At 38.9% G+C, this 23,301-nt stretch overlaps 1 long non-coding RNA gene across 6 annotated transcripts in view; it reads right to left on the bottom strand.

Moving 5' to 3' along the window:
• Positions 1-22,416, bottom strand: part of LOC128787288 (uncharacterized) — a 38,547-nt gene extending 16,131 nt beyond the window's left edge. For 3 of the 6 annotated variants that reach the window (XR_008430646.1, XR_008430651.1, XR_008430649.1), the window contains exons 1-8: positions 22,318-22,416; positions 18,606-18,770; positions 15,878-16,033; positions 14,833-15,003; positions 12,654-12,852; positions 10,748-10,919; positions 9,095-9,194; positions 99-188 (exon numbers count right to left, since the gene is read on the bottom strand). This is a non-coding gene — a long non-coding RNA (uncharacterized LOC128787288). Of the gene's footprint in view, positions 1-98; positions 189-9,094; positions 9,195-10,747; positions 10,920-12,653; positions 12,853-14,448; positions 14,710-14,832; positions 15,004-15,877; positions 16,034-18,605; positions 18,771-22,317 lie in introns of those variants that run through there. The other 3 variants (XR_008430648.1, XR_008430647.1, XR_008430650.1) reach the window with 3 other exon arrangements.
• Positions 22,417-23,301: the final 885 nt, after the last annotated feature.

Genomic DNA, 23,301 nt, shown 5'->3' with positions numbered 1-23,301 from the left:
TAATGTGGCCAGATTGTTCTTTCATTGCAACACAGAATCCTTACTAAAAAGCAGCAGTTCATTTAGAACATTATGCAAAGGAAAGCACATCAAAATACCTGGAATGATGGATGGTTCATCAAAGACTTGAAATTGCCCACTCCTCTTTTTGGTGATATTCTGGAGTTTTTTCCACCACTGATGTGTTCCTGAAAGGCAAATGTGAGATAGTTAATAGGATCCTACCAGCACTGAGCACCTCTGAGAGCCTACTGCATTTTTAGAATTTGCATTTTTGGTTTGCCATTCCCCAAAAGGTCTTTAGCTTCTGTGCTTTAGCTTCCTGATGCATCACTTCCACAGCACCCCTCTCTTTGAGCTGTCTGTGTCTGAAGGGTGGTGGAACCAAAGCCAGAACCACAGAGAAGTGCTGGTGGAATACTGGTTTAAACATAGCCTAAGCCTGTGTCTGTTTCTTTACTGCATTTAAGGAGAAGAGTTCTTTCAAGAGCTATTTTTGCCATCCCCATGAATCTGAAGCAATCGTGGAGTTTTGCGAGTTTCAACCATGTAATTTCAATATGCAACAATCTCTCCAGCTGAGTAATTTGGAATCCACGCACGCTTTGCAGTTTTAAGATAATTTGATCTCAATAGCAGTTTCATGTAAATGTTTTGGCAGCAGTGAAAATACCCTCAACATTACTACTTGCAACTTGAAACATCAATAACCATTTTACATGCTGGCAATGAAAGAGCTTGATAGGCAGGTTAAAATCATTAATTCCTCCATTTGAAACTGATATTTTCTCACTGAAAGGTTTGAAAACAAATTACTTTCAACAGGTTATTTCTGTATTAATGTGATACCAGCAACATCTGTGCAGCTCTCTCTCTTCTCATTTGGGCAAGCACTGTTAGGGGAGATGGAAGGAACACAGCTCTTGCTTGCTTCACCCCACAGCTGTGGGGAAAACATGGGATACTATGTTTGAAGTGCTAGATAATTGGAGGAAGTGGATGGAGAATGATAACAACAGCAATAGGGAAGTTTCTCAAGTGATTTGAGAAGGTTGTCTGGTGCAGGCTGGCTGTTTGATTATCTGTGCACTGGATACCCACTTCTCTCTACTTGAATAATACATGGGAACCAAGGATTGTTTACTTTAAAATACCAAAATGAAAAATGACCATGTTCTGAAAATAAAACCTGCGAGTTTCAACTCTGCCACCTCTAGGAAAGCCCAGTGGGAGGGATAGTATTGCTAGAACTAGGGGAGGCCTCCTTTTCCTTATTTGTTATCATTTAACAGAATCTGAAGGCATCTTCCTTTGCAGAGAGCAGGAACTCATTCCTGCGCAGCTCCAGGCCACACAGAGGTTATGGTGCCCATTTCGCTTGTGGTGTTAAACAGGGTTTCAGAACTGTAGTTGGGCTGTACCAAGTCACCAACAGAAAACAGAAGAGAGCATGCATAGTGGAGACTTTCTGACTTAGCAAGAGATGAAGACATGGTGGCCTTTAGCTGCTTTCTCCCTCCGGTGTTCTCAAATACCACTGGTTGTGTTCCACTACAGGGGAGATTTCTCAGGGTTACATTTGGAAGCACGTGGTCAGCACAGAAAAAAATCCCAGCCAAAACATTCATGTTAATTGGTGATTGTTTTTTGAAACCATTATGAATCCATGTTATGCTCTCAGCCTTTGCTCTAAGTCTGCTTGGAAAATTGAAGTTTTGTGGCAATGAACTGTGGTATCCTGTTGAGCAGGACTAATGTACATATTATGTACATGCTAACAAACACAACCTGACTGCTGCATGTCACTGGGAAATTAAAAGGACTGTAATTATGCACATTATATGTCTATAATGCCTGCATCTGAGACAAAGAATATAGCTGCCACTTCAGGATGAGGCAGCCCAAGCACTGTCAAGACCTGCCAGGTGCTTGCCTTATTCAGAATGAAATGTGGTGTCACTGACTCCAGCAGCGAAATTCTCAAGGAGCCTTGTGTTCTGTCCAAGATTCATTGATATTCCCCATACATGGAAGCAAGTGTTTTACCAGAACAAGCATCAGTTGTGCTAATCAGAGAATATGTAATCACTGAAGCAACTTGCAATGATATTTATGAAATGTGAATCTTGGATTTATTTTGAAAAGACCATCTTATTTTTCTATCCAAAGCTGCTTGTTATGCAAACTCTGAGGACTGTTAACTATCGCATGACATTCGAAAACCAGAACTTTCCAAAGCCCCTTTTTATTGGCTTTTTTCCCCTCTCTTTGGCTAAACCTATTCTGGGTTAATATTCTTTTCAAAGTTAACCTTTCTTGATCAGTGCTTTTAAAGCAGCTGTTTGAGTCTGCCAAGAAAGATATTATGAAATCTTCTCTCCCATTGCTGCCTGACCAAGGATGTTTCAATGGAAACATGGTCCTTTTGATCTGATTTATTTGGGAGTTCTTCTTGTGCAGCTTGTATCTCAGCAGAAAACCTAACAATCTGTTTGCTCTTACTGGGAAAAAAGAGATTGTCGCCCTGCCAACATAATTACATTGGTGAGTTAGGGAATAATGAGTGAGAACAGATGAAATATTTAGATATAAATAGTCTGTTTTCATGTGCTGTGATTGTCGCTAATAAGGAAGGGATGTGTGGTTTGTGGTTCAGGGACAGGATGAGGAACCAGGACATCTGGATTCCTTTCCAAGCTTTACCACAGTGTATTGAAGAAGCCATCAAATCTCTTTGTGCCCCATCAGTTGGAAGTGGATAATAATGCTCTGGGGACTAATTCTTTAACGCTGTCATCTTCAGATGTTCAGGAAGAGCAATACAAGTGTACACTTCTTGCACACTAGAAGTCGGTCCAACTAGAACTTTAAATCCAGATACCTAAAAAGTTTGTGAATTAATTTCTCCTATCCTAACTTGAGTAATTTGACACACTTGCAATGAGAGAAAAACAAGAGGAAGATTAAAACCAGTACAGAGTGTTTGAACACAGTCCTGTAAGTTTGTGATCTTAAGCTTTCTGGGACAAGTTTTTTGGGCTTTACACTCTTTACACTTTCTTGAAAGAGTTGCCAATTACGTCCTTGACTGAAATGTCCTCATTGTTCAAATCCTGAAAACTACTTAGGCCTTAACTCATGAGGTTTGGTGTAATTTAGAAGAAGCCTACAGTGGCCACCTACACAAGGGATGTGTTTCCCCCAGCCTGTGTGTATTTTGTTCACTGCAGCTGTAAGTAATAGATCACTAAACCAGATTAAAAGCCTGTAATTCCTATAAAAGTAATTAAAGACAAGATTAATCTACCTAGGAGTAAATAAGCAAATTTGGCATGTAAATCATAGTGAAAAAGAGTTGGTTTTTTTTTTTAACATGCATATGGTAATGCAGAGTCTTAAAAGCAGAATTGCTTCTTCAGCTGAGGAGGGGAAGAAAGAAACTGTGCTAGAGAGTTGAAAGCCTTGAGTTTAAATCACTTGGGACGAGTACTGTATTATTATAAGGTTTCTACTACTTATTTAAATTTCCAATTTACTCAAAATGAGAGTCTGTAATGCACTAGTGTTTTACCTGGGTGTCAGATGGCTCTGCCTACACCGGAAAGCTAAACAGGAGCAGATCCACAGCTGGTAGTGGGGACCCCACATCCACACTATACATGTGGCTGAATTTTCCAGTCTAACCCCTTGTCTGAACTGGCTGCAGCTTAGGAAGTGTGCTCCTGGAGTACTTTTCTGATGTTGGTTTCATCCAAAAGCCCAGTTCCTATGCTCTGACCTGAGGTGCAAGGAAAAACATGGTAAATGGGAGAAATCAGGAAATTTGCTTTAGAAGTGCCCTTCTGATCTGACCTAAAATGCCAACCTACCCTTACCTATTTGTACTGCTACCCCTGAATAAGGGCAGTACAAGGACTTAATTTGCACTTGGAATCCAGCTGGCCAGGCAAGGCCGAGGACAAATTTCCCTTTGTTTTCACGGAGGCTTTGCTCTAAATCACTGCAGTTGGACACCGCTGAAGCAGCAGCTGGAATACTTATCCTGCAGTATAATTTCAGATTTCTTTGAAAAAAAAGGCTTAAGGCTATGTGTAAGAGAAATTGGCTTCAGTTTGTTGATTTTAATCTCATTTGAGACCATTTTTGGGAACACTGCAATATTGGCACAGGAGGCACAATTATAGGGAGAATTAGCTCTTCACCATCACTCTAAGCTAATTCTGTGTGTTCTGTGATGCTGAGGGAAAAGCCAACCTCCTGATGCACAAGAAATGCTCCAGAAATCTCTAGTCATTCATTTATTTCCCAACTGACTGGTACATTAAAACAGAGAATTAAAAGTCTATTGTTAACCAAGTCCTTCCCCCTTCCTATATCCAATCCTTGCTTTCACCAGGAAAAATGTGGGCACATGGCCTGCCAGGAAATCCTTAGCATGGTCTGCCTGGGTCTGCAATAAGGAGATGCAAGGAGCAGCATCCCAAAGCTTACTGCTGAGATCCCTAATCCACCTCCAGTACCTTAAAAAATGAGTGCACTCAGAGAGACAGGGAATAGGTACCCGGAGGCTCATATTCTACTCCATAAAAGTTGCACTTACAATGATTCACATCACACTAATTTTCCTAAAAAGACATCCCAAACCAACACACACACACAAGCTCTAGCTGTGCATCTGTGTATGCATGGCCATTTAAATAACTTTATGTGGTGACACAAAGCAGCTACAACTACCAAAAGATTTAGCAACACGTTCTTTTCCTACAGCACAAATCTTTTCCTATGCCACAAATCCCACTAGCAGTAATTTCATCTCAAAATGGAAAGCACAGCATTGCATTATGTGAGCACAAAGGCCAAATTTCCCTGGTTGGCAGTTAGACCCCAAGCTCATACAAACACAGCAGGAGAAACCTGAAATGATTTTGTTTCCTGGTGGCACTAATTCCACTGCTGGAGAAAACGTAATTATATTTGTGTTGATGTTATAATGGTAACTTTGCAGGCCAGACTCCATCCTGTCTGTTAGGCCAGATAGAGCTGAAACAGCAGCAGAGAACTAAGGAATGCCTGTTCCTTGGTGGCAGTGTGCATGGAGCCCAGGCAATCATTTCAACAGTAAAAGTTCATTCTGTGTATAAGATAGTTAAGATTTAATTGTGTCTCAACTACAAAACCTCTCCTTTTCAATGAGGTGGGAATTGCAGTCATTCATTGGTGATACCTTATTGATATATGGTGGCATTTTTAGGTATTTATTCTGGTTATTTTAATTTACTATGTTACAGGAGATGTGCCAGCCTATCCTATTGTTCTCTCAAGGCACTGTGTCAGTGTGAGATGTCACTAGTCCTGAAGGATCACATTTTCATTCATCACTTCTCTTGCACAAATGGTACCAGTGCCCACAAGAGAAGCAGCACTGAGGGAGGGTGTTTCAATTCAGGGCTGAAAGATTTCTTTTTCCTTTTATAATTCATAAAGAACTCTTAGAGCTGCAACTGAACTAAATTAAGCAATTAGAAGATAGAAAGAGCTAAACAACTTATGATTTTTAAAAATTTAGACTTTGGTTGAGAATAACATTCCAGGACAAGTAGAACACATTGCTTTTAACACAGGTTAAAAAAAAACAACCAAGCACAAAAAAACACTCCCATATTGTTTGTGTCTGCTGAGCCTAATTTTCTTTGTCTTTTCCTTCCCTAGTCATACAGCAGGCCAAAAGCCATGGTTACATGGTATCTGTAATTAGGACCAGCAGATGGAATAGTTAATCATGCCCCAGCTAAGCATTGTGCATGTTGCTGGGGAAGTCAGCTAAGGTAGATTAATTTTTCCTAATTTAAGCATATAAAAAAGAAGCACCTGGTTTAACCTCCCATCCCACCTCCCTCTGCCTTCAGTGGGGAGGGAAAGGAACAGACAGGGCTGGGGCTGTGGGTGGAATCACTTGCTCCTTGGTGGTGCCTCCTCCACCACTGGGGAGGGAAGTGCTGGTCTAAGCTGAAACTCAGTTACCTCTGTTAAACTGCAATTTTATCCTTTCTTATCACACAGAAGAGGCAGGAAGATGACTGCCAGACATGAGGGCAGCCAGGGGCACACAGGAGCCACTGACAACCTGTACACTTCTTGACCTCCCCATCCTTCACTGCTGGATGTAGCCAAGAGAGGTGGTCAGTGTTCACATTCCAAGCCTGGGGTACAAATTTGGCTGAGCTTGGTTTTTCCATTTTCATCAATATTAAAAATATGTCCTGTACAAGGTGGTACTTCTGGCATTTACCACACAAAGGCCTGTGCAGGCACCACATTTTCATAAATGCTTCATGCCTGCAGATTTCACAAGATTACATTGGCTTTTGCAGGAGGAATTTTATGGGCCTTACCAATGTTACCTGAGGAAATACAGCTCCCAAATGGTGATTTAGGTTTTTTTTTTTTTCTCCTCAAAATACAGTTATAATAGGGGGGCTAATGTATGTGAACACCAGAACAAAGTTTCTTAAAGGACACTTGAACCATTTTAGATATGGAGCTTTCAACAGCCTGTTTGTTCTTAAGTTTTGCTTTTGCTGAACTTTTTCAACTCGGTTAGTATTTTGTTCAATTTTTTAAGGACAATAATACTAATGATATAATTCTGAAAGCAACATAATTAAATTGCCAGAAAACTCTGCTATTGAAATCACCTTTAGTTGCTCTCAGTTTGTTTTGGTTAGTTGATTTTTACCTGGGAAGGTTTAGGAGGTCAGTTTTACTATATAATACATTGAGTTCATAATAGATGGGAAAAAAAAGTGATTTTTTTTAAATTTTTTTAGTCAAAATAAATAAATCTTAAGTTTGAGGGAGTAACTCTTAAGTATGAACATAAAGACGCTGGCACTGTTAAATTCTAAAATTACTACATGAAATCTAATAAGGAGCCAGTATATGAAAGCACTAGAGTATTATGGGTCACCTCTTTCTAACTTCACTTGGAATTATTTATCTACTTGCAAATTTAATTAGATCCATACTATGCAAAATATATAACATACAAGTTAGAAATGTATATATTAATTTGAACAGAATAGATAATGTAAACTTCTTATTTTAATACCCAAATTATGCCACTTGGAAACAAAAAAAAAAAATTGCAGACTGCTATCATACATTTTCTGCCTCTTTTGCACTCCTTGCCAGAGCTACTTCTGCAGTGCAAGGAAGAGCATTTTTACATGGATCCTGCCCTGTCCAGAGTACTGGAAATGATACAGTAGCAGAATCATGGAGTCCCACTTCCTTTACTAGAGGAGATTAGAACAAGCATCTTTGCATTTGGATGATCATCTAAATGAATCAGAGTGTGGCAGAGGCCTCCTTTAGCAGTGTCCCTGTCACTAAAGGAAATGAGGGTGTAATTTCACATGTCCGATTACAGGAGAGCTGTTCAGCAGCCAAGCAGCAGGTCCAATGTAAAAGGCAAATCAGATGTATCTCACATCTGTGGACTGGTTTTGTTGCACCTCAGCACTTCAGTAGTGTATCACATAGAAAGCCTTGTGTTCCTCAAGTGAAGAATTCCTAATCTGTTTATGTGACATAGGAGAGAAAAAAGGAAATAGCCTTTTAAAAAGTTTTATTCATTCTAAACCAGTCATCATGTGAAGTAGAAAATGTGCTTTTCTTCTTGTTCCCTTGATTTTTTTTTTTTGTTATATTTCCTGGTGTGCCATCTCACTCTTTCAAACTGCAACATTATCAAGATATGTAATAAGATTACACAGAAAAGATGAAATATTAAACTAATGTATAGGTGCTTCAGGCTTTGTCAGAGCTGGGATGGATCATTCCTTCCTTCCTCCTGAGCACTGATGTCTTTAACAAAGGTTTGCTGGACAAAGATTCACCTTCTACCAAGTCTGTATCACCTTCACACACTGTCACTTGTTTCCCTGCTCTAAGCTGCTACACAGATACTGAATACTGCATGTGAACTGTTTATTGAGATGCTCCTTGTGTAAATATACAGGTTTGATTTAGCTGGCTCTCAGAAAAGCAAACAGGAATAATGGAAAATATCTTCAGCTATTGCTTGCTGTGATCAGCCATCTCACAGCAAACTCTCATCATATAAAACCTGAGCTGTTCACAAAATTCTTACTTTTTTACCTCAGGCACCTTAGGAAATTGTTTTGCAAGGACTGAGGGCCAGATGACCAAAAGGACTGTGGCTAATAAAGATAGCCTTCCAAGGAGCCACAAGGTAGCCATTCAAAACCCTATCTGCTGTGTCCCTGTTCACCTTTGCCAGATCCCCTCCAAAGGTATAAATCAGGTGGCCCCATTACTTCAGGAGAGCTGAGTCACATTGTGCCAATAATGACTTTGCAAATATTTGAGTATTTATGAAGTGCTAACTCTTGTCTCTATGTGTTCAGCTTAGCCTGGATTCAGCTGTGATACCCAAAGTATCACAAGTACTTAGTGGTTAAGCCTGATTTTGCACACACAGGATGCACAGGAGTGTCCCGGCTTTGCATCCAAAATCCATGTTTGACATCTACCCATGCAACTCACCCCTGCAGGACACTGCTGAGTCATTTCCCACTGATCAGAGCCACATAAAAGCTCTGTACATAAAATCTAAGTGCACAAAGCAGACAGGAGAGTAACAGTGTGGTCACTCTGCACGAATGGGCATGGCTACAATAACTACAGGCAAGGGGAATTAGGTCCTATGAGTATAATGTTGAGCTAAAGAATTAATTTTTTTGTTTCTCTGGAAGAGCTCACTGAGGCATAAAAATGTTCAGGAATGTTTAATCCTAAAGGGAATGAGATTTATCAAAGCAATTTAAAAGGATGATATTGTTCACCTCTGGTTGTACAAGCAAAGAAAAGCCAAGAAAGTCCAAGGTGCTAACAGCTTGGAAACTATTTTTCATTCTGCCAAGATGTTTTTCATGCTGCTTTCATTGCCTCAAGTTTGATGCTACAGTGCAAGGCATATCTGGTTCTGGCAAGCAATCACTAACTTGTGATAAGCATTAGGTTTACATTTAAAGATCAAAGCAAACATACATAAACCATTTTGAGTACATACATATCCTCTGCTTTACGTCCTGGCCCTTGGGTTTATAGCCCCTCATCACTGTGTTTCCCTCTCACATTCTTAGTGAGTCCAGGGACAACAGGAATCTGTACTGAAAAGAAAGTGTAGTTAATTTATTATAATATGTAGTGGGCTAGACATTTCAGGCAGAAATTTTATGCATTGGTCAGATTAGGCCAGAGGAACTACAAGACCTGTTACTGTCACACTCACTGGAGGGACAATAAAGTGTTGTTTTTCTCCCCTCTGACAACAGCTGAATGATCAAACCATTAACAATGCACACATACTTAGACAAAATTCCTATTTATCTGACACATCCCAATGCTAGAGCTGCCCATAACTAAAACTGATGTTCAAAGATCATTGTGCCAGGATATGACATGGAAGGTTGGCAATTTTTCCATTTCAGGGTAGATTCCACCTGCTCTTCCCAGAAGTGAACCTGGTCCATGGCTAAGCAACCCACAGGTCATCCCTATGACCAAATCCTGAAACCCTTGCTCATGACTGGACTCCACCTGGGATCCATTTGTACAGGTTTTTACACTTCAATAAATATGACCCTTTACTTCTGTTTTGTCTAACCTTTTCCACTGGATAAAAATGAAGGCATCATTTTGAAAACCTGTATTGAAAACTCAGTTTTTCTGAGCATTTTATGAAGAGTTTAAGAGTACAGATTTCAGCTCAGGCTCTAAATAAAACTCTCAAGACTTTGGTCTGAAAAAAACTCAGTCTACTGTAAGGTGGAGTATTGAAAGTATGCTTCATTTCATGTCTTAGGAGAAACTGCCAGAGATTATTTCTGCACAGTGATTTGCACATGTTAGGAGCTATTTATTAATCTCTATTCTATTTATTAATTGTAACAGGTTCTTCTAAAGTCACATGTATAAACAAGAAAATTGATGGCAGATTTACAATCATTTTGCAAAAGGTATTAAAAGTACGCTTGTAAAAAAGTATCTGAGCCTGTTCTATGTGTAGTAAACCACTGGGAAAAAAAGGACACCTGACAGCTTGAAGAAGTCAAGTTCATCTCCCTCAATTCTTGGGAACCATCTAATCCATAAATAAAGCAACACCTTGTGAGATCACCTACCACACACATTTAGGCAGGCTGAAAACTGTATCTGTGTCTGGATTTACAGCAGACTTCCAGCAAAACTTCAAGTTAGTATCAGTCCACTCTTGCCAGTTCTCCTGGCTGCTCAGTGTGTGCAGAAATCTCATCCTGACCCCTGAGTTTCCTTTTAATTGAGTTGGGGTTTTTCTAAATTGCAAATTGTAAGATGAAAGTGTAAATAATTATTTTTCTTTTCCAAGTACCTGAAGAGTTTTAGTTTTGGTTTCTAATAATTGTCCCTTACCTAGTCCAAATGATTGTTTTTTGATGGTCTGAAGTGCACTATTAGTTTTACATGCTTTTATACACTAGTCTGACTTAGAACCAGTCTGTTTTGTTACAAATGGTTTTAGTTTCCAAGTAAACCAAGTGGCAAAGCAATTCAAAACACATTGAATTCATTTAATATATTAATAACCACAACTGTCTCTAAATCAAAAAGAATTACTCTAGAGAGTTTTATTTCTGACAATTCTTTTAAAATAAAGTAAAACATATTGGATATATTCACTTACTTTAAAATAGCAGATCAGTAACACAGGGATTAACATATTCCTTTTCTTCCTAATGTCCAAGACATTTCTTTATACAGAAGAAAATGCTTGATTTCTCTTCAATGCAAAAAATAATCCTGTAAATGCACTTTTCATGTCCCAATGTGCAGCCACTTTGCTGAACTTTTAGATTCTACAATTAGATAAATCAGATTTCCTAGTGAAGATCTAAAGTTGTAAATACAATTTATTTTCACTTCATAAGGGATGTGGGTAATTCCTGCCTTGGGAGCAGATCCTGTCCATGAACAGCTTCACCAGAGCAGCTGGTCCAGCCATCATCACTACACAGTTCGTGGAAGCACGAGATGCCTTTGTACCTCCTTTTTTTCCCTGTTATATTAAAGATGTCCCATGGTGACAAGCACAACCTTAGAGCTCTAATCTCCCAACATCAACGGAGGGCACTTGGCAACTGATGCCAGCAGCAGGGTGATGCAGAACAGCACAAGGGCACTTTCTGCAACAGTGGCTCTGCAAACAACATCTGCTGAGCTGGAGGCCTTGGGTGAAGGCAGCAATGGAGAACAAGCCAAGACAGCCCAGACAAGGCTTCTGGGGACTCGTCAGCAACTCACAAACTGCTGCAGGGAAGGTACCAAACCCCAGGTCCCAGTGCTTGTGAGGTGTCTGCACTCACAATTCCAAGAAGCCATGCTCCCGGCATGGCCTGCCAGGTGAGATGGAGCACCTCCACCACCCTCTGCCATTTCAAGAGCTCCTGCTCCATCCCACCTGGCCAGGAGCACACCAGCTGGCACTGGGTCACCAAGGTCCCATTTCTGTCACCTTGGCATAGAGGAACAGCACCCTCCTCACATGCCATTTGCACTGGGATGATTTGGTGTTGGAGAGGCCACCAAGGAGTCAAGAAGAACCATTTCTGATTGTAACTGTGCTGGGAGGCTGGATAGCAGAACTCTGCAGTGGTGCCCTTGCCAGACCTCCATGTTTTCCCAACCCATCCCTACATTTTCCTGGATTTTGCTGTAGTGCTCTTGCACATCACGCCTCCAGGACTTGACCCACACAGAGGCTGCTCCCACAACTTGCCCCTGTGACTTTCCCAGGAATGGGAATGATTTAATGTTAATGGCTACCCCTCTTCAGAATGGGTTGTGGAGAGTGGGGCATAAGAGGTCATTATTGTTTAAACACTTTTGTTTTGCCTTTCTTCTCAAACTTTAAATCATGAGCTTCCTTACACAGAACACCCAAACTGAGAGCTTGAGGACTTGTGAGAAAGACACAATTAATTTAGTGCAAAAGATAAGACATTTCCTTGGGGAAGCACTAACACCAGGCCTATTACCCCTCAGTGTCATTGCAGATTAGTGTTCTGCAGAGAAAGAGATTCTAAATCTTTTTAATTGAAAAATGTTTCTCTTTTCCTTACCATTATAAATTTCTGCCCAGAGGTTAAAGAGTTTTTAAATTATTTCTGAATTACATCCAATTTCTGGACAGTTTGTCAAAAAAAGGAGGATGCAGTTTGTCTCTTGCTTTATTAATTTATGTCAGACCAGAGAAAGGAGAAATATATTCCCCCAGTGACCAAATGAAATAGTTACATAAAGAGATGCTTAGAAATACAAAGCCAAGACATCTATAACATTTTAAGATTGGGAGCTGTCACCAACACATCCACATGTAGGAATACATGCCATAATTATGCAAAGTGGAAGGATAATTAACCAAACACAGCAGTGGAAACAAGAGTTAAGAGAAGAATTTTACTCAGCTTCTCTCTCCTTTTCTGGCTTCAAGTTTGAAAAACATCAAAACCAATGATTTTAATCAATGTAGGTTGTCTGACTCATAAGTCACAAAATTACCTCAAGAAAAGAAGATGCAAATATCCTTTTACCTTTAGCATATCCTGAGTAGGAACATTCAAAACTGTGACCTGGACTTGCTCAGTCCTTGATCCATGGCCTTGGAGCAGCCCTCTTTTTATCCCCAAAGTGATGGATGAGATTTGAAGCAAGGTCCTGGCTTTGAGTGGTGTAGGCACTAACCCCAGGAGCCTCCTGGAAAGCACAGCTCCCTTGGGTGTCAATAGCCTGCTGGAAGACAGGAGTTAGTTAATTCTCTATTTAAATGTTCATTTAGCTACAAGGCTGCCTGGCTATCTTTTCTAGAGCTCTAAACAGAAAAGCACTGCAATTTAGGGGGCAGCATATTTAAAAAGGTACTCTGCAGGTGAATATTTCTGTAGAGAGTAGTCTGCCATAGTCTTTGGGCAGATGCACAGACCACAGATCATTTATTTTGGGTTTTTTTGTCTATGAAAATCCTTCCAAACAACTTTATTCTCCACACTTCTCCTGATTGTATAATGGTTGTGTTTCCTCTGATCTATACTGAAGAAAAAATATTTTCCTTTTCTAATTCAATCCTTAGCCCTTGTTTTCCCAACCTCTAGTTCTCAAGAAATGTGATTTCTTAAAAAAAAAAAAAAAAAGAAAAAAAAAGAAAAAATCTAATTAAGCCATTTATCAAACTTTTCCAAGTGGGTAGAGTGACAAATTAGCCCTATCTTCCACCAACAATCTGATGGATGGGAAGATAAAGACACAGAGGCTGTTATTTTAGCTGGAAGTTCTCCACTATATCAATTGTTTGGCCCCATGCCAAAAGACCCTAAGAGTTGACAAGTACTAATGACAGGTTCATGAAGTTTATGCAGCGTGAGGCCTGACATCAAAGGAATGCAGCCTTATTAGCAATATCTCTATGCCTTCTCCTTGTAAAAAATACTATTTTGTTTTTTCAAAAGATTTTACTTAATCATTCTACTCTTTCAGAAAATGGAAAGAAAATTAAAACTGTAAATAAATTTGCATATTAATATATGACTGACAAGTTCTGCTCTTCTCTATAAATATGAAGTGATTGTTATGACTTTTAAGTAATGTCCATCAAGAGAGGCTAAGACAGGTAGACTACAAATAAGTTTCCCTAAAAGTCTTTCCTTTTACCACTATTTGCTTGGGAATACTTGTACTCTTCCCAAGTATTAACTCTTGGTGTTTTTAGGATGAGGTTAGGGCTGAGGTGGACATTGGGCCTGACTCTGCGACAGCATCACCTTCAATGTTTGTAACTTAGACCTTTCTCCCTTCCTCCAGTGCTTTTATTTTAATGTGCACCATTTTGACATGAAATGGAAACCCTGTGTAGAAGGTAGAATGCAATTACTACCTAATTGGAATGCAGGAAGAGAGGATATAACAGCCAGGATGACTCCTAAGAAAAATAAAATCAAGAACTCAACAACACAAACCTCTTTTAATATCTTTCTTTGACAAAACAAGCTATTTCTGCACATATTACATGTTACTCTGGACTAGAAGTAAAATCCATGTATTTTTTACTGGAAAACTATTTAAAGACTGCCCTTGATGTCCCATTCTTTATAACCTTTTTTTTGTCTTGTGAAAATAGGACAGTCTTTAACTTGCTGCCACAATGAGAAACTTTGGTATTGCTTTATCAAATCCAAATGCAGTAGTCCTGCATATTATATACCTGATTAACGTGATTTATCTTTTCAATACAACATTTTTACAGGACGGAATTAAAAACAATACTGCAATGAAATGATGACAGCACTGGAAGTCAGCGCAAAACCACATTCAGCACATCCTACAGTATTTTACCTTACTTTCCAGTCTGGATTTAATAGTATATGTGGAAGGAGCACTGTGAAAAACTAGGGATGTCATCCATCTTCAACCTTCCTGTTTCTCAACAAACTGCCCTGGATTATCCCTCCTCTGTTGCTCCCAATCCATCACCAACTTGCTCTGAGTGGCTGGGTACTCCTGCAGCTTTTCTTTCTTGTTGCTTTTCCAAAGGGAATGTGCCATTACATCTGCAATGCTGCTTTTGACCCTGGGACATCAAGGCAATTTACATCCCACTGGGATATCCACAAGCTCTGATGGTTTTTGGGGAAATACAAAAAAGCTTGGAGTCTGTGAGGTCCAACACAAACAATCATGAAAAGAACAAAAGAGAACTTTAAAATACTACAACCTTACCTGGTAATGTCAAAACCAGGAATAAAAATTCCGGTTGAAAAGACCATAGTAATTCAATTTTTTTCTTCTTCCTGATGCATTTAATATCTCTAAGTTCCTAATGTACTTTCTTAGCTGCTTAGGAACCATATTCTTTCCATGACATCACCTTGCAACACTTGGAATGAAAACCTAAGTAAAGCAAAATGCACTGGTTGAATTTTTCTACTTAGAATTGTTTTTTTTTCAATGAAAATGAAGCATTATGGCACTATGCAATTAAGAGTTTAAATGCCATTGCTTCTAACTTAGGAAGAGGACTCCTTGAACAAAGAAGCTTAAATGTAAATTGGCTGGAAATGGGAAAAAAAAAAAAAAGGTCAGTGCTGAAATGGCCAATGAACCAAACTGTTTGCTTACTTATAATGAGCAGCATGGTCATTGTCTGGCTGCCATGGCACTTTGTAAATATGCCTGGGCAGACTGTGATTTAAGATTATTTAGAAGATTTACTTATTATTTAAGATTTATTAATTGCCTCAAGAGACAGATAAAACAACAACTCTCTCAGTCACTCAGCTTGGCTGGGGGGTAGTGGCTACAATACAATCCTATTTATACTTTCTTCAGTAAAATAAAGGATTTTCCTTTTCTTTAAACATGTCTCCAATTACTGAATAGACCAAACTCATTCAGAATTACAAGCTTCAGATTTTTCAAAGGTTCCTGAATCTCTCACACATTTTAGCAAACAAGGTTAAGAAATTTCTTTCTGTAATTTACAATTTATTACACAATTCAATGAAAGACCTTAAAAATGCTTAGCTACAAAATAAATAATAATTATAATAAACTTACTCCACCCTGCATTTGTCTTTTATTTGCCAGATAACCAGTTTGTTTTACTTCCTTAACAGAATTTTAGAAAATAAAGCAAGTCTGTACATGTACAGTTCCCACCTGGAAGCCCAAGCTTTAGCAGCCAACCCCAAGTTAAAACATAAACTCACCTTTCATTTCTGTTCAAAGGTAATGTATAATTCAGCTAGAGCTGAGGGATACTCACATAATTTGCCTTTAAATGTTGCCCAATAGATTCTGTGGTAAGCCAGGTAGAAGGAAAGTGAAAAACAGACAAGTAAACCACCACACTGCTACTACAGCTACAGAGGGAAGTGCACAGGTTTACAGATCAGATGGAATTTGGGCTGTTCCATTGTGCCTGTGAAAGTGAAGTGGAAAGATGGCAAATGAATCCGAGTGCAGAAATACTGCTCAGCTATGGAAGTGGTAATACACATTTCAGCCATCAAAGGGATCTGGTTTGCACTTCTCTTGATTTTTTTCTTCCTCTAAATCATACTAATATTATGTCTTTTCTCAACTTCATTTCAGTCTCTTGCATTGGGAACAGCTTCTGATTTTAAGATGGCTTCACATGAGTATTAGGACAGAGATTTTGCTCACTAAATGATACATGAAGAGAATAATGATTTCAGATCTGTATGTCCTATTTTAGCTATTTCCACTACCAGGAAGTGATGGGCTGACCTACTTGTGTGTTACAAAAATAGCCAAGGATCTTTAAGCAAAATCAATGCTGCTGAGCTGAACAGAAATGGAGACGTGTAGTGTGCTCACAGCATGAGCCCTTTGGTGCCCATCCTGGCACTGCTGTCAGAGAACACCCTCCATGCATGGCCCAAAACAACCTGGGCATTGCTGAAAAACTCAAAAATTTCTTTTTAAAAAGTGACATTCAAGTTCTAGGCTAAAAATCCACTAAGGATTTTGGTGGGCATCACTCTGCAGGCCTGAAGATACCGACTGGAAGCAGCAGATCTGGACCCCCAGGGAACCTGTGTTCTTTCTATCAAAAATGCTTGATTTTACACCATTCCACCAGCCTGCAGAGGTTTTGGTGCTTGCTTTCTTTACAACTCGAATCTAGGTGCTGCCAATCACTTCTGCAATGCTGATAACATGCACAAATCCTTTCACTGCCTCTATCATCATAGCCACTACAGAATTCTGTTTGCTGTTATCCCAGGGATGAATACCAGACTCTCTGCAGGCAACTGGATTTTCTGTGCTACCAAGATACAGTTCCCTATCAGAATGCTCAGCTGAATCTCAAAGCCTTTACAGAGCATAATGACTTCACTAGATGGCAGTGGAGAGAAATATTACTTCATATCTCTATATTTTTTAATAGGAGAGGGACACATCCCAGCAAGTCCTGCAGTTTATGAGTGCTGTCTGTGTTAACACTACGTCACAAGACAGCAATTCTCTCACCCACACAAAAGTCCAGGGGCTCCTGCCCAGCTAAATCTCCATGTTTGGGACAGCACAGACACTCTTCCAGCACTAATGCAGAGAGGCAAGGAGCAACATGCACTCCTCTTTGAAGGGTTTTTCTCATAAGCTCAACTGTACCATGGTCTTTCCTGAAATCCCAGGAAAAGACAAGTTCCAAGAAGAAAAAGTTTCCAACAGAAAACTTTCCTGAGAAGTCAGAGACACCGTCCTTCAAAGCATCTTAACACTCATGCCATAAACATGATGAAGAAAATGAGTGAAGAGTAAAAATGAGAAAGCAAATTGTTCAAGGAGCTCTGTGAGGACTACTCTGCATTCAATAAAATCCATTTCATTCACAAGAAATCCTTACAAATACATGTTTCTTGGGAGAACTCTATGGTCTCTTACAGGTAACTCAAGAAACAAAGCATAATTTTTCAGACTTCTGAAAAAACTTCAAGATTAAATACTTGAAGCAGCAAGTTCTATAACTTCTAAGGTTCAAAACCCTCAAAAATCCTATCTTTTGAACACAGAGATGTGATGCCTGCCAGTCTTTAGAAATTGATACACCTGGACAAAAGTAAAGAACTAAAATAGAGTGGATGATTTCAGCCAAGTGCATTACTTCAATTAAGAGATTAGCAGTAAAGTTCTCTAGAAACAATGGAGTTGTCTGGCTTTATTTAGAATGCTCAGAAAACACAAACTATCATTTAGTACAATAAGGAAACAAAAAAGTTTGGTTTCTTCTAGTATCAGATGTAAAAAAAAAAAAAATCCTAAAGCTTGTTTCTTGCTGTGGGAGAAATATTAAAAAAACAATTCACTGCCTAAATCACACTTCTCTAAGTTATTCTTGCCTTTATCTTAACGATTTCCAAGACTTTTCCCTCAGAGAGCAATGCATTGTCCTCTGGCATCTCAGCTGCTCCCTCACCAAACTGTTTGCAATAGCAAGCAGAGATTCAGGATATTGAAAGTGCTGATAAAAAACAAACCCAGTTGTGTTGCAAGTGACTTCTTGACTTATGCCTGCTAAGCACAATTCAAAGGCTTGAACTTTTAAAGGCATAATTCTCTCTATTTATTTTTGTGTAAATACGAGCAGATGAGAAACAATTCCTTATGGCATTTCAATCTGTGAGACTTCTCTTACTTTTCCTCCTCACTGGCCATTGAGAAACAGAAATATCTGGAGGTGCAAAGCCCCAGGGTTTTGTTAGTGACACAGGGAGTGGTATTCTCTGCAACTCTGGTCAAACAAAAACACACAATACACAAGGCTGTCACATAAAGAACAACTTGTTGCCTAAATCACCTTGATAGAATAAAGAAATAAATTACTGCTCCCCAAGCATCGAGAGATGGAGATTTCTAGAAAAAAACCCACATTTCAGATTCCCCCAGACGTAGATACCGTAAATAAACACTATAATTTGATGTATTTGTGGAACTAAATACATTTGGTAGAAATACAAAAGACCAACCTGACAGAACAGTGATGCCACTTCTGCTCACTCCAACCCCAGTCACAGGGAAGTAATTTTCTTTTATCATTAACATTAGAGAGATTCATGTTGGATGCCCTGGATGATACTAGTATGCAATAAGACAGGTACCCTGGAAAAAAGCCAGAAGTCCTCTCCAACAGCCTAGATAATGACAAAACAACCCTTTTAGTTTATTTATTGCACTCATTCAGCTCCTCTTTTTAAACTCTTTAATTTCATGTTACACAAAAAGATCTCAATTGCAGAGTAAAGAGAACTGTTACACTGTGTCCTTCCCACTTTCTCCCCAGCACACTCATAAATCACAGCACTGTGGGCTTGCCTGGAAGCTGTGCCATCCTGTTAGGTTTAATTAAGTAGCCTTAAAGTAAGTGGCCAATCAATATTGATTCATGTGAGTCTCACTGCAATAAGTCATCACAGTGTCTGAAGATATTGCTGATGTGAATATAATACTCTGGTTCGGCCTGTCCACATTCATGGCAAATGAAGATTAAGAGTGAAAAGAAAACACTCACTGAACTATTTTCTCCTCTGTAACATGCATCTGACTGAACACAGAGCAGAATCCCTTCCTTTTCAAAACTCTACAAATATTTCCCAGCCTATTTAGTTTGCACTTAATTCCTCTGCACAGAACTTGAGTTTTGTACTGCCACAAGAAATGTCTTGAACTGCATTTCCTGAAGTTTGGATTTGAAGCTGATAGATACTGATTAAATCTGACCATAACCTGCACAACACACAGCTTGCAGTGAGGCCTGGAAATTGCTGTATAATAGTTATGATAAAATATCATTACAGTAAGATCTTCCATATCAACTCCAAAATATAACTGTGTAGCAATCAATTAAAGGTATTATTAAGTTGACTGGCACTTGTATATCAATATCTAAATTAAATTGATCTGACTCTGAGGAACTTGCTCTGATTTCCTAGCACTTCAAGCAAGTTTCTCTCTTCTCTAAAGGGAAGTAAGGGTTTAATTGTCCCATGTCTATAGGTGATTTTTTTGCCACAGCCTAACTAGCTGACATGGGCCATGAAGACTATAATCTATTTTAAAGCCTCTCAGTTATCACCTGATAGGTGCACAATATATTTTTATTCCCCACCAGGCCACCCTAAAGATTGCTGAAGTCTGAAGCTCTACTTTAAAATTACTGCCTACTTTTACAGCAAGTTATACTACACCTTGATGGGGTCCTGCAGCTTCAGTAACAGTGAAACGGAGCTGAAGACAGAGTGCCAATTTACAAACTAAACTCAAGTTTTATACACCAGTAAACCTATGATCAAAGTGGATTATAGCACAAACCCCTGACAAGTAAGTATTTACAACATAAGCAGTGAAATAATGCATTTTTATTATCAATCCCAAATCAGGTCTCTCCTAGAAACTTATTTAATCTCACAGCCTCTGATTGTATTTGCATTACCTTTTCTAGCTAATATTTAAAAAGAAATATTTGACTTAGGGATGTATAGAGATGTATATATTTAGTTCTTCTGCCACACCTTTCTTTCACCAGCAATGAAAATCTGCAGTGCTGTGCTGCTTACTGCAGGTTGTAGATGCGAGTTTTCAGCTTGGAGAGTCACACTCATTGTGTTTACTATGCAAAACAGTTGTAACAGTATGTGGGAATGAAAAACCCTAATTTTTGTGGAATCTAATGATTTGTATAAATTTTACTTCTGAATTGCTCTGGAAACTTGAAATTGTCACATAATTAAGAAAGTCATTCAGATGTCTTTCCAGTCTTTCATTTTCTGGCTTTGATGCATTTGCCACTGGGGTTTTCACAGAATATTCAGATTTCCAGATGGTTTTGTTTACATTTCTAAGTTTGCCATCGTGTGGAGCTTGGGTCTCAACTGCAGGTCACACCTAACGAGGGGACATCTAGAAAATGAAAAATTCCTAGCACCTCTGTGGGTAGCCCTGCTGAATAATTGCTGCAGTAGCTGAATTTTGCTGTACAGATGTTGGTAATTTGCTATTGAAAACCACCAGTATCAAACTGTCAGAGTCAAGAAATGGCTTTAATTATTTCCTCCCTGGAGCAGTAATAGCCATTACTTGAGCACTGCCAAAGCTGGAGTGTGTTTGTGTGGGTGATTTCTTAGCACATGGAGTGCAGGCAGCTTTATCTGCACTTGCCAGCCCTTTGCTCCCTCCTTGTGGAAGGAGATTGCTTCAGTCAGGGCCAGATCATCTGAAGACCACCACGAGCTTGCCTCCTTTTCCCTGGCCACCAAAGACTAACATTGTTTTTCTGCTTCATTAAGTCCTGAAAATAGAAGGTAAATCAGACAGAAACCCCTTGGAACTAAGGGTAAGAGGAAAAATCTTCTCTGGGAGGGAATAATTAAACAAAAAATATCAGAAGCTATGGGATATTTGATGAGAAATTGTACTGAGAAAGAAGGTGAGGTCAGCAGGGCTACTGCAGGAGTCTCCTCCTCACTCTGCATAAGCACTGACTGTCTCCCTTCTTGCAGCACTGGGCACAAATAAAATCACAGTCAAAACCACACAGCTTAAAAAAATATAGTAAAGTTTAGGAGCAGGTCAAAATATTTTTACCCTTTTCCAGCAATTTCAACATTATTCTTGCCCCTTCATCAAATAGATTCAAACCTCAGAAAAATTAAAAACTGATGTTAATGTGAACATTTCCACAGGAGCCTGCAAAGGGCTTTGGCTTGTGCTTCAAAAGAACTAAAACCCCTCCAAAATAACTTTTGCGCTAGGATGTTATATTCCTCATTCCCATGCTGTATTGATTTGGGAAGACAATCTAACCTCTGTACCTCCAAAAGCTGTCTTGTCTCTGAAGTGGGATAAGGTTCTTGTCTCTAAATAATTTGAGGACTTTTTGTGCCTCTGACAGAGAAGTGCTGAAGCAAAGTTTTCCTGAAGTCTGGGGGAATTTGTCTCCTAGAAGAGCAGGGAACACTGAGGGTGTTCCTGCAATATCCATGTGCTTGGCCAGCAAGGAGCTGCTGTTCCTTTGAAGTGCTCACTTTGGATATTTGTGGATATTTGTGCATATGGAGACAGGGTGTGTTTTCCCACATGCAGTAACCTTTCCTTCTGCTGACTGCACAGCCCAGCCCAATGTCACAAGTGGGGCATCGATGCTCTCTGGGTTGCTCCAGAAGGGAGAAGCAAACATGGCTTATAAAAAAAGAAGGAACATGATAAGGAAAATCAGTCTAATGAAATATACTAGCAATAATTGCCAGCTTAAAAGCTTTTAAGTTATTAAGAGCTCACCTTTAAGTCATGAGCACGTTTGCTATTAATTTATCTAATGTTTTTAAGTACTAGCAAGGAAGGGGTCAAGAATGTTTTAACTACAGACAGATTTTCCTAGAATTTTTTTTTATTTCCTTCCTTTTTAGGTCAGCAATAAAATTTTAAAATCTGGGGGAAGAAAAAGAGAAACAGTCCCTACTTTAAAACAAGCAGCTCAGAAGGGAGGAAAAATGGGATTTCTTCGCATCCCAGTGAAGTCAAGATTAGCAGTGTTTGCTGAGTTTGAGAGGCATTAAGATGTTTTTTCAACCTGATCTGTGCAGTGAATATTTCTGTGAGGTGATCACTTGTAATTGCTGCTGCTGGTATCACAGCACAGCAAAGATAACCAACACCATCTCTCAGCAGCAAAGGCTGACTTACCATCAATGAAAGAGATTCCAATAATGCTCAGTAGAGACTGATGATCAATAACTATTAAAGTTCTGCTGCTCTCCCTCCATTACAGCCAAGAGCATAAATAATAATGAGTTCTGAAAAGCACAGGGACCTGTTGACATCAGGAAGATGGATCCTTATTTACACTTCCACAGGAAAGCTGTTGTGAAAATTAATTGTTTTCCTTACCTACAGACAACACTTATTTACAAGGCAATTACTCCATTACAAACACTTCCGTTTTGAATTTGAATAGAAATTAAACCTGGACAATGCCAGAGGAACATTTGAGAAGTCACAATGACAGAAGCAAAGCTTTTGTAAAGCACATTATAAGCCACATTTAAAAAATCACTTTGAAACACTCATCAAAGACTTAATTATGGACTCTATAGTGATCTGTATTACCAGTCCTTGATTATTTCTGCAAAATATGCTACATTAACTTACACATGATGGAAATGTAGATTTAAATATCTTTAAAGTATTAAAATTAAATCACCATAAACAAAATTAATGAATAACATTTTCTGGTTCATAGCCCTAGTTTTTAGGGAATTTGTTCACTAGCTGATTAGAATGCCAAAAGTGGTCATTTTCTATCATGTTATCGAAATCTAACTATGCAAAATTCCAGTACAGCCTTGAAATCAAAAAAATCTTACAATCTATTTTACTTTGATAGAAGATAAATACATCAATAATTTTTAGGAGGCAAAAAAGATCCTTGCTAAGTCTGGCATCTTTCTAAAATTTCTAAAAATTATTTAAGACAGTTTCCTAGATTTCTTGTTTAATTTGGTTTTAATTCTGTAGCAAGATATTCTGGGGGATATTGTTCACATTAAATATTAAATGCATCTGCCTTAAAAAACCTAATCTTATTCCTATTTCAGGTGGTGATAAAATACAATTAATCAACAAAAGAAATAGCTACAATTCCCCTTGAAATTTCATCTTTTTTAGAAC

Source organism: Vidua chalybeata, chromosome 4 (genome assembly GCF_026979565.1).
Source record: "Vidua chalybeata isolate OUT-0048 chromosome 4, bVidCha1 merged haplotype, whole genome shotgun sequence".
Classification (NCBI taxonomy): domain Eukaryota; kingdom Metazoa; phylum Chordata; class Aves; order Passeriformes; family Viduidae; genus Vidua; species Vidua chalybeata.
The sequence above is the reverse complement of the archived record's forward strand: the minus strand, read 5'-3'. Positions and strand labels throughout refer to the sequence as shown.